Genomic DNA, 12809 nt, shown 5'->3' on the forward strand with positions numbered 1-12809 from the left:
TTTTTTTCATTTTCAACAATAATAAAAAATAATTATAAATGAAAGAAAATAGAGGAGAGCGGAAATGGACATAACGACTTGGTTGATCCAATCCAAATTGAATCAAAGTCAGTCCAAACTTACTTCAGGCATGGCCCATTGGCATTAATAGAGAGCCCGAACCAACCCTACCCGTGGTTGCAGCTCAAAGTTTTATTGGCATCACCCCCCCCCCCCCCCCCAACCCCAAAAGAAAAGTCTCAGCTTGAGACACTCGATTAATTGTGCTCGGCAGATGAAGGGAAACATGTTCCGGTTGGTTAAGAAGCCTTCGCAATTGGTGATTGGTGGTAGATATAGTTACTAGAGCATAACAATCCTGACTCTGGATATGGTCAAGCTAGAGTTGAATATGTAGATGTGGCTGAGTATGGAATTGTTGATCCATTGAAAAGCACATGCAGACGCAGTGAATTAGAAAGTGCCATGTGTTCTTTTGTTCAGGGAGTTGTGTTGTCAACTCGAAATTATCAATTGCTGAACATGAAAGCTGGTTCTGGCTATGGAAGGGAGCATCCAGCGAATTGGAGCTTGTCATAATCATACATCGAAGCAGGTAAATTTCTGCTCAGAGGGGCCGTGATTTTCATCGCCTGCATGTCCAAGCGGGTGGCATTTGCTAATGAACTTTTTTTTGGACTTAGCGCCATGGCATTGGCTTTTAATCTACACAAATAGATAATATCCATTTCTGTTCTCATTTTACGTTGGTGTCGTTGCCGCCTCCTCATATCCATTTGTAATTTTGTTGAAGTTATCATTGATGATTGCACTTCTTTCTATTAGTGATATATAATATTATTTTTTTCATTTATAAATTTAAAAAAAAAAAAAAAAAGAGAAGAAGACAGTACATCAGTACAGTTGGTGACATGAATTAAGATGATGCAAAAAATGAAAAAGAAAATCACCGAGAAAATTGATAAAGTAGTAATGTCAAGGATGGCAGTGAGTCCAGGTCGGCTATATGGAGACAGTGGAGGAGGCATTCTTGGGTTTTGCCCGTCCAAATCATTCTGTCATCCTGATAACCTTTTCCATTCCAATTAACTATTTTTTTAATCATTTATATTTGACAGTTTATTTTTTTCCCTTTTCTTGGTGGATTTCTCAGGGAGAGCTGCTGCTTATGGCTCATCTGTATTGTATAGCTCAGGTTTATTATATTCCAACTGCTAATATTTTAATTTTAGTTCATTGTTTTTAAATCTCTGTTCTATTATTTTCTTTTTTCTTTTTTTGAATTACTATTTATTCGGTGATAATAAACTATATGCATTATAACATCGATATTATTAAGAACAGATCTACAGCAGAAATGGGTTTTGATCTGCTTTTGTTTTCTGAGCTTTATTTTTGTTTCTTATGCAAGTACTATTTCATATATTTATAAAGGACACAAAAGTTAACCCCTTTGAGTTTTGAATTTATAGAGATTGGTGTAAATTATGAATTGTTCATTCTTAGTATTTGCGTGACACAGGACTAGAAGATGATAAAATGACAAGTGCAATTATATGGTGCAATCATTTTAGTTTTTTTTTTTTTTTTAAATCAAGAAAACTAGAAAATAGGTTTTATGTTTGAAGAAGTTGATTGACAGATATGGATATATATATATATATATTGATGTATAACCCCATTGACTGAATTCTAATATCTTTTGCAACAGGTGAATTTGGCAACTTTAAAGAGCCTATAATTGGGGTTGAAGGTAGTTTGGCTGCCTTTTGGTTCGTCGAACTTCTGATTTTGGTTTTATTTAATAATTATTTGTTTTCAGTTGGTATAATCGAATTGCTGAGGGTAGAGGTTGTCTTATGGTCTTCAGCATTAATCCGACTCACCAGCAGTATTTCCAAGTATATGACGTTAGATCATGTGCAGGTGATTTCTCCTGCACACTAGAGGTTCAGTGAGAGAAAGCATATGGTGACGGCATGCACAAAGTTTGAAGTCAGTCCTGATACTTATCCGGTGGTTTCTAGATTTCGGAATGAAGAGGAAACCAAAGCCTGGGGTTTGGAACCATATGATACAGAGGTTGCTGATAACTTGTGCATAAAGGCATTGTACGCGTGGCTCATATCAAATTTTCTCTTCCATACCGGCCAACACTTTTTCTGTTGTAAGTTTCTCTGATGCAATGGATTACTTATCTCCAAGATACCTTAACAAGGCACTTCAGATTTGGCGAGGGTCATCATCCGATGGTCTTGTCACCTTTACAGGTAAGAAGAATCAAAAGTATTTTCTGAGCATGTATTTTGTTGTGCACTTATGTTTATTACATGCAGAAACTGTTGTTTGTTGGTGATGTTATTGAAACACTTTCTCATTTAATATTCTCAGCATTTTTTCTGTTTGTCAGTCTCTCACTCTCTTGGTTTATCTTTACTTTGCAATGATCACTAGCAACCTTGCGACTTCTGTTGAATCAGTAGACTTTAACTGATCAACCTTTGTAATTTTGTAACATAAACAAATGAATTTGGATTTGGATATTTGTGGTGCCTCCAAATGCATAGCTTAGGTACTTAGTTTTGATCTTGAATCTTTTTCCTCCGCTGTATTTGCCATCACAATCCTTAACCATGCTCATCTTCTGCTACTTTGTGTTTGAGAATGGATGTGGGTATTCTTTATCAGTATTTGTGATGGAATATGATGTTGTCAAAGTAACAGAGAACTTAAGAAAGATACACAAACATCTTATGACATAGTGTGCACAAAGTGGAGATGAAAATAATTTCGGCATAGCCAATGTGTGTAACTATTAACTGTCATTCCTACTCTAGTAGTAGAACCACTTTTTGTCCAAACTCTGCATTTTTGCCTCTTCCCATTTTTGTTTCTTTTAATTATATTTCATTGGAGTTTCCAGTTGATCTTCCTGTGTTCACCTGTGTATCTGAAATATGTGCATACCAAAATACTATAATTGGTCATTCTTTCCAACCTGAAAGTTAGATATTATTGTATACACGCATGTTCTCCTTTTTGGTCATTCAAGGGCCTTTTTGATTATTCGCATGGAGGTTCTCCCGGTCAGCAGAGAGCAAAGATGGCAGAAGTTTCCAAATTTGGGAGGGCGGTAAGTGGCTGTTACATGCAGGATTAGAGAATTATTTTCCCAATAATTTCTTGGCTTTTCAAGTTACTAAATTGACATCGGTTCCTAAAATGACTGAAACTGGTTTTGATTAAGATGCATGGATCTATGGACTATTTGTCTACTTGGATCTGTTTCATGGATTAATAGAGATAAAAGTTTCAGTTACTTGGCAAGTGAGACTTGAACATCATTTTAGTTCGAATGATGTGCATTATACAAGCCTTTAAAAGTGACTCAAGTATTAACTTGCTCAGTTGCTCCAGAGTCTTTCTGTGAACACAAGAAGTAGCTGCTTGTATTATTAGAAGGGTTTGCACGCATACAACCTGAACAAATGAATATGCATTTCTACATGATGTAGCAATTGTTTGCAAAAAATCATCAACTAGAAGAATTACTTTCCATTGCATAGGTTATATATAGGTTGCTTACACAATTTGAAGTCATCAAGTATGGGACATTTCTTTGTTGCTCCTCTGATTTAACATTGTTCAAGTTTGCTTTAAAGTAGCATGTTTGTTGCTAATTAGCTTTTTATCACACATTACTTCAACACGAAACTATTTATAATAATAATAATAATAATAATCTTCCGTGGCTTTGATTGGTTTGCTTATGAAGGCTAACTTGAGGAGCCTTTCTTTCTTGGTGGACACATTACTTCGACCGGACAAGCGTAGAAGAAAATGAAGTTGCTATCAAGGAGTTTGAGCAGGCTGCTGGGAATAATTCCTATAATCCAAATTGCCAAATTTTCCATCTGAAGTCGGAGGGCTCCGACTACGTTACAGATTCTGTAACTAACAGCTAGTGATTTGACACGATCATTACTCAAATGTTGACACGTAGTCGATTACAGTGGGACACGATGACCGGCAAAAGGGGTAAATTGTACTTTGCAATATGGTGGTGATTGCCCAGTTACGGGAGACGAACAATTGGTTTACAATAAAAATGAGTAACAAGAGTTAACTTTCGTTAACTCTTGTTATTATCTCGTTATTTTCATTTTGACCTTTTATTTTTGAATTGCGGGTGAAATATGAATTTGCGGATCAAGGACGGAGCTAAAATTGGAAATTCTAGGGGGCCAAACTGTGGAAGAAGTGATGTTGAAGTGCCAAATTCTGAGAAATACTTCACAAACCCATGGGGTGAATGTAGAACATCTAACTTTGATGGGGCCAAAGTACAACATTCTCAATATCTCAGGCTCAAAATATAAATATTGCTTATGCAAACTTATCTTTATTCTGGGGCCTGCAGGGACAGCAGACGAATTTCGCCGTATTGGCCGGTTACCAGTTTACACGTATATCATCCCAACCATTAGATTTACAGTCTGATCCAACGAGCTAAAACAGCGTTGGTGTTTGTTAAAAAATCTGTAACGTATTCGGAGTTCTCAAGTCGTTCTTTTATAGAATTTCTTTACTAGTAGCAAGTGGAGCTTCATAAATCAGCGCTGTAGAGTAATTTTCTCTGCAAAGCAATAAATATTTTACAAGAATTGAAACTTTACAACCACCATAATTTAATTTACCAAAATTACAGAACTTGGTTAAGTGGGTGGCTGGTGGACATGCACGTCCAACTTCATTATCAACATAGTAAAGCTCGTCAGATGTCTCACGTTGCCATATTATTCCTCCTATTTTTAATATTATTCCTTTAATAGTACAAAATTGAGACATAAAGTCTGTATTTGGATTGACCACGAAGCCTTTGAAAGTGAAACTTGTTCGATAATTTTGAATTCTATGATGGTGGAGCAAAACATTAAAGACAAAGAGGATCGAGTCATTAAACGGTGCTGAGAAAATTAGGAGCACCATTTTCAAACACTGAGAGGTCTGAACAGAGCAAAATTTCTTCTATATGGGAAATTAATAAATAACAGGACGCTGATCTGCTGTTCCTCGTTCATCAATTTCCCATTTTGACAATGAAAATCTTCAAAAAGTTAACAGCAACAGCAGGACAGGATTCAAAGGTCAAGAGCAAATTAATGTGCAATGCCGCACGAAATCAAATCATCTCATCAGTCAAAAAGCTAGAACATGAATTTTATCTCTAAAAACTGCTTTTGAAATTCTTGTTGGGCAAGCTTGTGAGACGCGCTCCACCCTGTTTATTGACTTAGATAGGGTTGATGCTCGTATTGCAATTGAAAGCGGAACCAATAATTGATCACACTCTTACCAGCTTTGAAAATTTATCCAACCTTTTAAATCGTCTTCAATTATCACCAACTTCTACAGATTCGAAGCAGTTTCTAGACTCCCAGTTAGCAAACTCTACACGCAAGGATGGGAAAAACTACCCGACAGCACACACTTGATAGTACAATTATCACAACATTTAAGATTTTATTATTTATTTGAAGAGCTACATCATCAACATTTAAAATTCTAAAAGACACTCCCATTAAGATTTTTTAAATAAGAAATGATCATCTCTCTTCAAATTTGAAGAGTTACTTTTTCCCTCTTCAATTTATATTTTATTACTTTTTGTTGAAGAAAATGAGAAATGTATTTGAATTATTATTGACTTTTTCTTTTAAAAAATAGTTATTTAATTAAAATAATATTAACTCATTTATATTTGAAGAGTCTTTTGGAGAATAATATCTTTTTTCACTCATCTATTTGCCACATAGGTAAGCAAATGAATATTTGAAGAGTAAAATTTATAGAGCCTTTTGGAGATGCTCTTAGTTATTAGTCATAATTTTTATAATTTACGCATTAATCTGACATATTTAATGCAAAATTTACTGACATATAATCAGTAAGATAGACCAACATAATTTATAATTACTTTTTAACACTTCTTTTTTTATCTTAATTCCTCACTTAGAGTTCGTAAATCGTAATTATGTTTCGTTAAGTTATAACAAGATGAAGGCATTTCATTTTTGCTTGTAGCAGCAGTTCTCATCAAAGCTCAGAATATTTGAGTTGAAAGAGAGAAACGGAAAAAAGGAAATTGGATATATAAGTTAATTAGAGAAAATGGTTTGTTTTTCTCTCATGCTCCAAAATTTAACAAGAATCCCCTCCCCCCTGACTTTTTTTTTTTTTTAAATTTATATTTGCATCTACAAATAAGATATTATTGTATATGAAAAAAAAAAGACTCGAGATATCTTACATAATAACGGAACAAACACCATACAGTTGTAAGGCATTCTTAATTCCCCACAAATTTTATTACTTTTACTTTATATTTTCATCGCAATTAAATTTTAATCAAATTGTTATTATTTACTTATGTTTATTATCTTATTATTATCTAAGGTAACAAAACTCTAAAAAAAAAAGTTATCTCTGTGAAGATTTGAAACTCATATTCTCCTCATCACTACGCTAAGAGCTCACTAACATGTCTCGAATGAAAGTTACATTCCGTTAACTATCATTTGTTCTTTTTTAACTTTGAAGTTAAGTCTATTAATTTTCAACCGTTGGATTTTGTTAAAATACATAAAAGAAATGGTGGGATTTGTCTCCATTACTCGAAATTATCAATTAAAAAGAGAGGGAGAGAGAGAGAGAGAGAGAGAGAGAGGAAGGGAGGGAGATTAATGGGGTAGGGGTCAACATGGTTGTGTTAAGGAAGCAAATAGTCTGACTGTCTAATGAATAATTTCTTCGACTTCGGGGGTAGTGCTTGTTGAGCCAGGATGCACGACATGACATGGGTATCATCATGTCCTTTTGGCTGTCACATTACCAATGTCTCTTGGTTTGGACTTTCGGGTTTCAAAATTCTTTAGGCAAATGAAGATTTTTCACATGACCTAATTATTAACTTTCTTCCACTACAAACCCACGTGACCCCGACTCCTCACTGTTCCGTGTTCACCCCTTTGTAACAACATATAGATATTTGAAAATCATCATGTCTGTGCACCTTTTTTAAAATTCAAAATCAGAATAGTTATTATTATTATTATTATTATTATTAATTCATACATTTATTGAAGTTCGAATCGATAATCTAAACTTTAAGAAGGCTGCTTCATATTATTGGACCTATATTTTAGTTAAAAATAAATAAAATAAAATAAACTAGCTGTTGATGGAATAATAGCCACTTCAATTATTTCTTGTATCCCCGTGACATATTAGAGTTCATTTTTATTTTTTCGTCGGTTATTAGTTTATATTTAGCAGCTAACCTCTATTCAATTATCTAAAAAAATACATACAAAAGCACATGATTATGAATGGCTACTGATTTTTTTTTTTTTTTTAAAAAAAAAAGTGGGGCCGGCTCTAATAATTTGGAGGCCTTAGGTGAATTTTTTGTTTTTTTTTTCGGAGAGTCCTTTCTACATTAAACAAAATGACTCTCAAAGAAATGTTAAACAGCACACAATTTTACTCTCTTTTATTCTTTAACAATATCTTGAATTTTAACAATTGTCCACGAGAATACAAGATCCCAAAAAAAAGGAATAATAAAAAGATATCTATCTATTTCTAAAAGAATATTAACTAATTTAACCATTTTTATTAAATCTGATTCAACTATCTATCTATTATTATACTTTAAAAGTCATATTTTTATTTTAAAAAATTACTTTTAAGGTAAAGATTAACAAATATAGAGATAATTATGAAGGGGAGTAATAATAGGGAGATGCTTAAAAATTAGATATCCTTGCCCTATATACATAATTAAAAAAAAATAGAATTTTAGAATAGTTATTATTATTATTATTATTATAATTATTATTATTATAATTATTATTAGACTAATAAATAGATACTTAAAATTTGTGACCTTCTAAAATATGCGACCTTAGGCTATAACCTAATTTGTCTAGTGCTAAAGCCGCTCCCTTTTAAATACAAACTTGTCCTTTTACATCAATGTTGAGTTGTAAATAGAAAGCATAGTAATATAGTATGAGAATAGCCAAAACTCTTGGTTTTTGTATTTAGCCTGCCGTGGCAAAAGAAAGAAGTTAAGATTAGAACTAGATGGAGAAAATTCTATAGTCGAATTGTCACAATCTTTTAGGCCAAGTTGGTACGGAATTGTCGATCCTTATCTGTTTCCGCTATCCAGATAGCAGTAGAACTAGTTAATATATGGTACTTTATTGGAAGGGATCGTGGCACATGTTCGCAGACTTTGAAATTCCGGTGAACGGGGCCATGCCATGCCATGCATCCCATTGTAGTGAATGGGAAAGACGACAGTGCAGATAATGAAAATTGTGTCTTAGTGTCTATGTTGGTTACAGTAAGAGTTGCAGAAATGCATATGGGCACCTTATCCTGCTTCTGCTCCACTTATTTTGCTTGACCAGTGACTACAGTTTTTCAAATAATTAAATATGCGAAAGCAACCTTCAACTTCTGTTCTCTGCTCCACTTTGATCGTCCCATGGCCTTGTGTTGTGGGGAAATATTTGATCACCACCATTCACACTAACCAGTACGGACTTATTTAATTATCTATATATAAGTTACGCTGTGGCTTGGGGTTTTAAAAGCCAGTCGAAAATTTTTATTTAAAAAAAAAAAAAAAACTTAGAGAAGATAAGAGTTCTAACAGAAATTTAACCTTTTTTTTTTTAATTTATGTTTTGGCCTCTTATTTTGATAGCAAAACCTATCGAATGTTCTTTATATCCTTCTCCCTTGCGAAATGCAAGTGGAGTATGGACATCCTCTCTTGTGAGAGGTTATTTATATTGGGCATGTACTTCATAGAATTCATTGTAATAATGTAAGTCCCAATCATGTATATCTGATTGTAAATATCAGTATAATACCTCTGCTATAATAAGCAGTTGTTGTAAATATCTGTGTAATGCAGTAATCTGATGATTAATCAGTCTAAAAAAAAAAAACCTATCGAGTTTATGTGTTATTCATTTTGTGCCCCAGAATCAAAATTCGATTTCGATGTTTCCAGCCAATCACACCATTGTCGTTGAAATTTAGTACTAATAGTGGCAGAACTAATAAGATTTTGGTTCGACAAATATAAAATTTCAATTGCATCCCTTGTCTTTTCTCCTTTTTCATTCTTCTAAGGGGTCATTCTTCCACATAGTTCCACCCCCCATCAACTAATATATGCCTTGCAAAAGACAAAATGAAAACAATTTTTTTTTGTTTTTAAATTATTCGGTTTTTGACGATTGCATTGGCCCGACTAATTTGAATTCAGAGTATAGTTATAATTAAGATTTCTTACCCCTCCCAAATGATGTTTTTAATAAGGACCAAACTCGAGAGATTTTCCCACAAACTCAGCCTAAGTTGACAACTGAGCCACAACCATTTGGTATGTATATATATATATATATATATATATATATATATATATATATATATATGTCGTATGAAAGAGATGAAAACAAATTAATTGTAGACATGCCAGCCATTTTGCAATGCCAAGTTATGAAATCCCCACTAGTATTCTGATGTCGTAATCAAATCAATTTAATTTTTCGAAGGAAAAAAATGAAGAAGAAAAGCAGTCAAAGCAAATCTCTTAAATCTTAATACACCCACGTGGCAAAAGTGCCTACAAAACCGCGTTCTCTAATCTGGCAGTTCATTATGACAATATATATCACCCCACCCCATCAGAATATTTAATTGAACTGCTATATTAATAACAAAAATTCAAGGTCAACCGAGGCAGTCAACAATCTATGAGACTAAATATGATTCTCTAATAGTAATATGAAATAATGGACCATTAATTACATCATGGGCATCTCGCTCTAATATGATGCAAAATTCATTAAAAAAGAAAAAAAAAAAGTTGTTTAAACTGAGCTGAGCTGAGCTGTTCCTCACCTTAAAACGCGGAAGACGGAAAGACAAGTCAAGTCATAAGTGCAAGAGAGACTACAATTGATTTGAAATTGTGACTCCTACGTACGCCACTCACACACCAAGTTCAATATGGTAGGGACGTAATTAGATTTAATAATATATGCATATTTTGTATGGGAGACATCTCGAAAAAAATTTAGAACCCGGCGGGTTGTTAGGACTTAACACTGTCTACTACTATGCTTTCAAAATATGTGCAATGGTGAGTGATGTTGATTGAAAGATTAAATATGAGTACTTGTGCATGCTTCATAGAAGCATAGAAGTGGTAGAAACCTATCATGCGTATCTAGAATGTAATTATTTATTAAGTAAATTTAGCTGTAACGCTTTAAGCCATGTGTGGATATACAATTCATGGTTTTCTAATGAAAGATGAGTAAAGACATTATATGAAATAATAAAAAATATGATCAAGATTCATTAAGATTTGGGTTTTTCAGAGTGTAATTCAAGTGGGTAATTGATGGTGCCATCCAAAAATGTATGAGAGATCGAATTACGAGAGTATTATAATTATTCATAAAAATAATAGAGCATACTCTAGTGGTACCGTTTAAGTGTAAATAAATTGACTAACAAGATAATTAAGATATTAGCCCTAGTAAATATATGCTTAAATCATATTTTAAGAGATTCTCAACTTGAAATCATGTACAAGCAACGTCAACTTAGCATATCATTTGTAAAGTAAAGTATCATAGTAGCAAACTATCTTATATAACCGAATAATATTTGGTTGAATGAAAATACTAAATAACCTGTATAATCTATACTTCGATGAGCTCTCTCTCATTATAGAATAAAAAGATCTAGTAGTTTTATATTAAAATAATAAATTTTCTTTATACATATTGAATTTTGTTTATGTAGTATTTGTATTCAAGTAATACTGTAGTATCAAATCTCTTTATACATATAACATTTGTGACTTTGCAATTACTCAATCTATTACGATATAGTTTGACCAAAAAAACAAAAAGAAGAAGAAAAAATGGGAGAATCATTCCATACTAGTAATTTGCCCCCAAAGACGGCAGGATACGAAAGGAAACAAAGAGTGGGTGGGAATGGCGGGGGGCAAAGCCACGGGGTCTAAAAGTGGAGAACAGTAATAAGTTGAGGATTGGCGACTGGACCACTTCGGTCTTACGTTAAATCGTCGACACGCAGCGCAACACATCCAAGTGAACCCCTTTTTGTCTTTCTATCATAATAAAAATGGGCCACCAACTCCCGGAATACGCAAACTCACGCACCGATTGGACTGCCCATCAACATCATCTCAATTACGCCATCCCCGGTTCCAAATATTATCATCATCCAGCAACGCCCGCGTTGGTAATTACAAAAAAGTTTATTTTTTTTAATACTGATTTTTGGTTTCCTTACTACCTAAATATCTGTGGAATCATTGGCATTAATTATGCCCATTCGACGTAAAAGTTGTTGTCACCGACGGCGGTGAGTACTTTCGCTCGGGACTTCCGAGATATATATAGCTTGTACTCTCAATTAGTTTATATGTGCCGCGAAGATAACGACGTTCGCCTGCACTTCCACAAAGACAGCGACATTCCCCTCTTAAGTCCTTCGTTGTGCCAGTTCGGCTTTGGCCGAAGTAGTGGGCTGCTGCCCTCACAAGCATTGTGAGGGCAGCGGTTCTAGCCCCCACAAAAGCATTGTAGGGGCTAAATGTTCTTTATATCTTTCTCTTTTGCGAAATGTAAGTGGAGTATGGACATCCTCTCATGTGAGGAGTTATTTGTATTGGGCATGTACTTCATAGAATTCATTGTAATAATGTAAGTCCCAATCATGTATATCTGATTGTAAATATCAGTGTAACATCTCTGCTACAATAAGCAGTTGTTGTAAATATCTATGTAATGCAGTAATCTGATGATTAATCAGTCAAAAAAAAAAAAAAAGTCCTTCGTTGTATCTTATCTTTCGAGTGCATGCGGGATAAATATTGTTTAGACGAATTATTAATGAGGAGCGCGTGCGTTTCCATTAGTTAGGAACTGGCTTTCTTAGAACTTGGTTTATAAGTCAATGGGCTCATTAATTGGATTGTCATGCACTCATGCTCTCTGTCTAGAAAAAGCCTGTGACGTTAGCTTGTCGGTGTGCTCTGCTCCCTTCATATTTCCACAGTTCCACTCTCGATATTTGCATATCTATATATATTACATCATTCTTACAGCATTCCAACCCATGAATTATATGACATACAATTACTTTTATTTGACAATTAATTGACTGCCGATTAATCATAAATTGAGTACTTAAACTCAAAAAAAAAAAAAAAACAACATTAGTTAAAATTTATTATTGCTTGATTAAATCCGAGTAATCTTCATTTCACATAGACTATTTGACGTCTATTATTGCTACATGTTTTTGTAAGAATCCGTCCAATTCAGAAAGTAGGTTTCTACTGTGCGCAGATCATTGATTACGTGCGTCATAATATCCATCTAGTTAGCCAGTTAAAGTAAAGGAAACAATAATCATGTAATTAATCTATTGACCTAAATAACAATTTAACAAATGAGTGTTTATTTACAATCCTAAATCAGCAAAAATAAGTGGTGTCAACTAATTTAATTAAAAAGCAAAGTATATGTGTTCCATAAGTTTTATTATAAAAGTTTTGTTTTATTATATATTGATCAAAATTAATATAATTTTCTTTTATTTATATGTTAGGATCTATGGAAAAAAAGGTGCTTGTTAATTAGCTGCTTATAAAAAAATAATTATCTACATACTTTTAA

The 12809-nt window shown here is 33.6% G+C and overlaps 1 long non-coding RNA gene across 2 annotated transcripts; it reads left to right on the forward strand.

Annotated features, from left to right (window-relative positions):
* Nucleotides 1-238: 238 nt before the first annotated feature.
* LOC112097658 lies at nt 239-4555 on the forward strand. 2 transcript variants are annotated; one of them, XR_002905152.1, is made up of 5 exons: nt 239-595; nt 1154-1195; nt 1712-1772; nt 1927-3133; nt 3776-4555. It is a non-coding gene; the product is annotated as an uncharacterized LOC112097658 (long non-coding RNA). The 2 variants fall into 2 exon arrangements; XR_002905153.1 differs by having other exon boundaries at nt 1712-1753.
* The last annotated feature ends 8254 nt before the right edge of the window (nt 4556-12809 follow it).

This window comes from Citrus clementina, unplaced genomic scaffold (genome assembly GCF_000493195.1).
Source record: "Citrus clementina cultivar Clemenules unplaced genomic scaffold, Citrus_clementina_v1.0 scaffold_5, whole genome shotgun sequence".
Taxonomy (NCBI): Eukaryota; Viridiplantae; Streptophyta; class Magnoliopsida; order Sapindales; family Rutaceae; genus Citrus; species Citrus x clementina.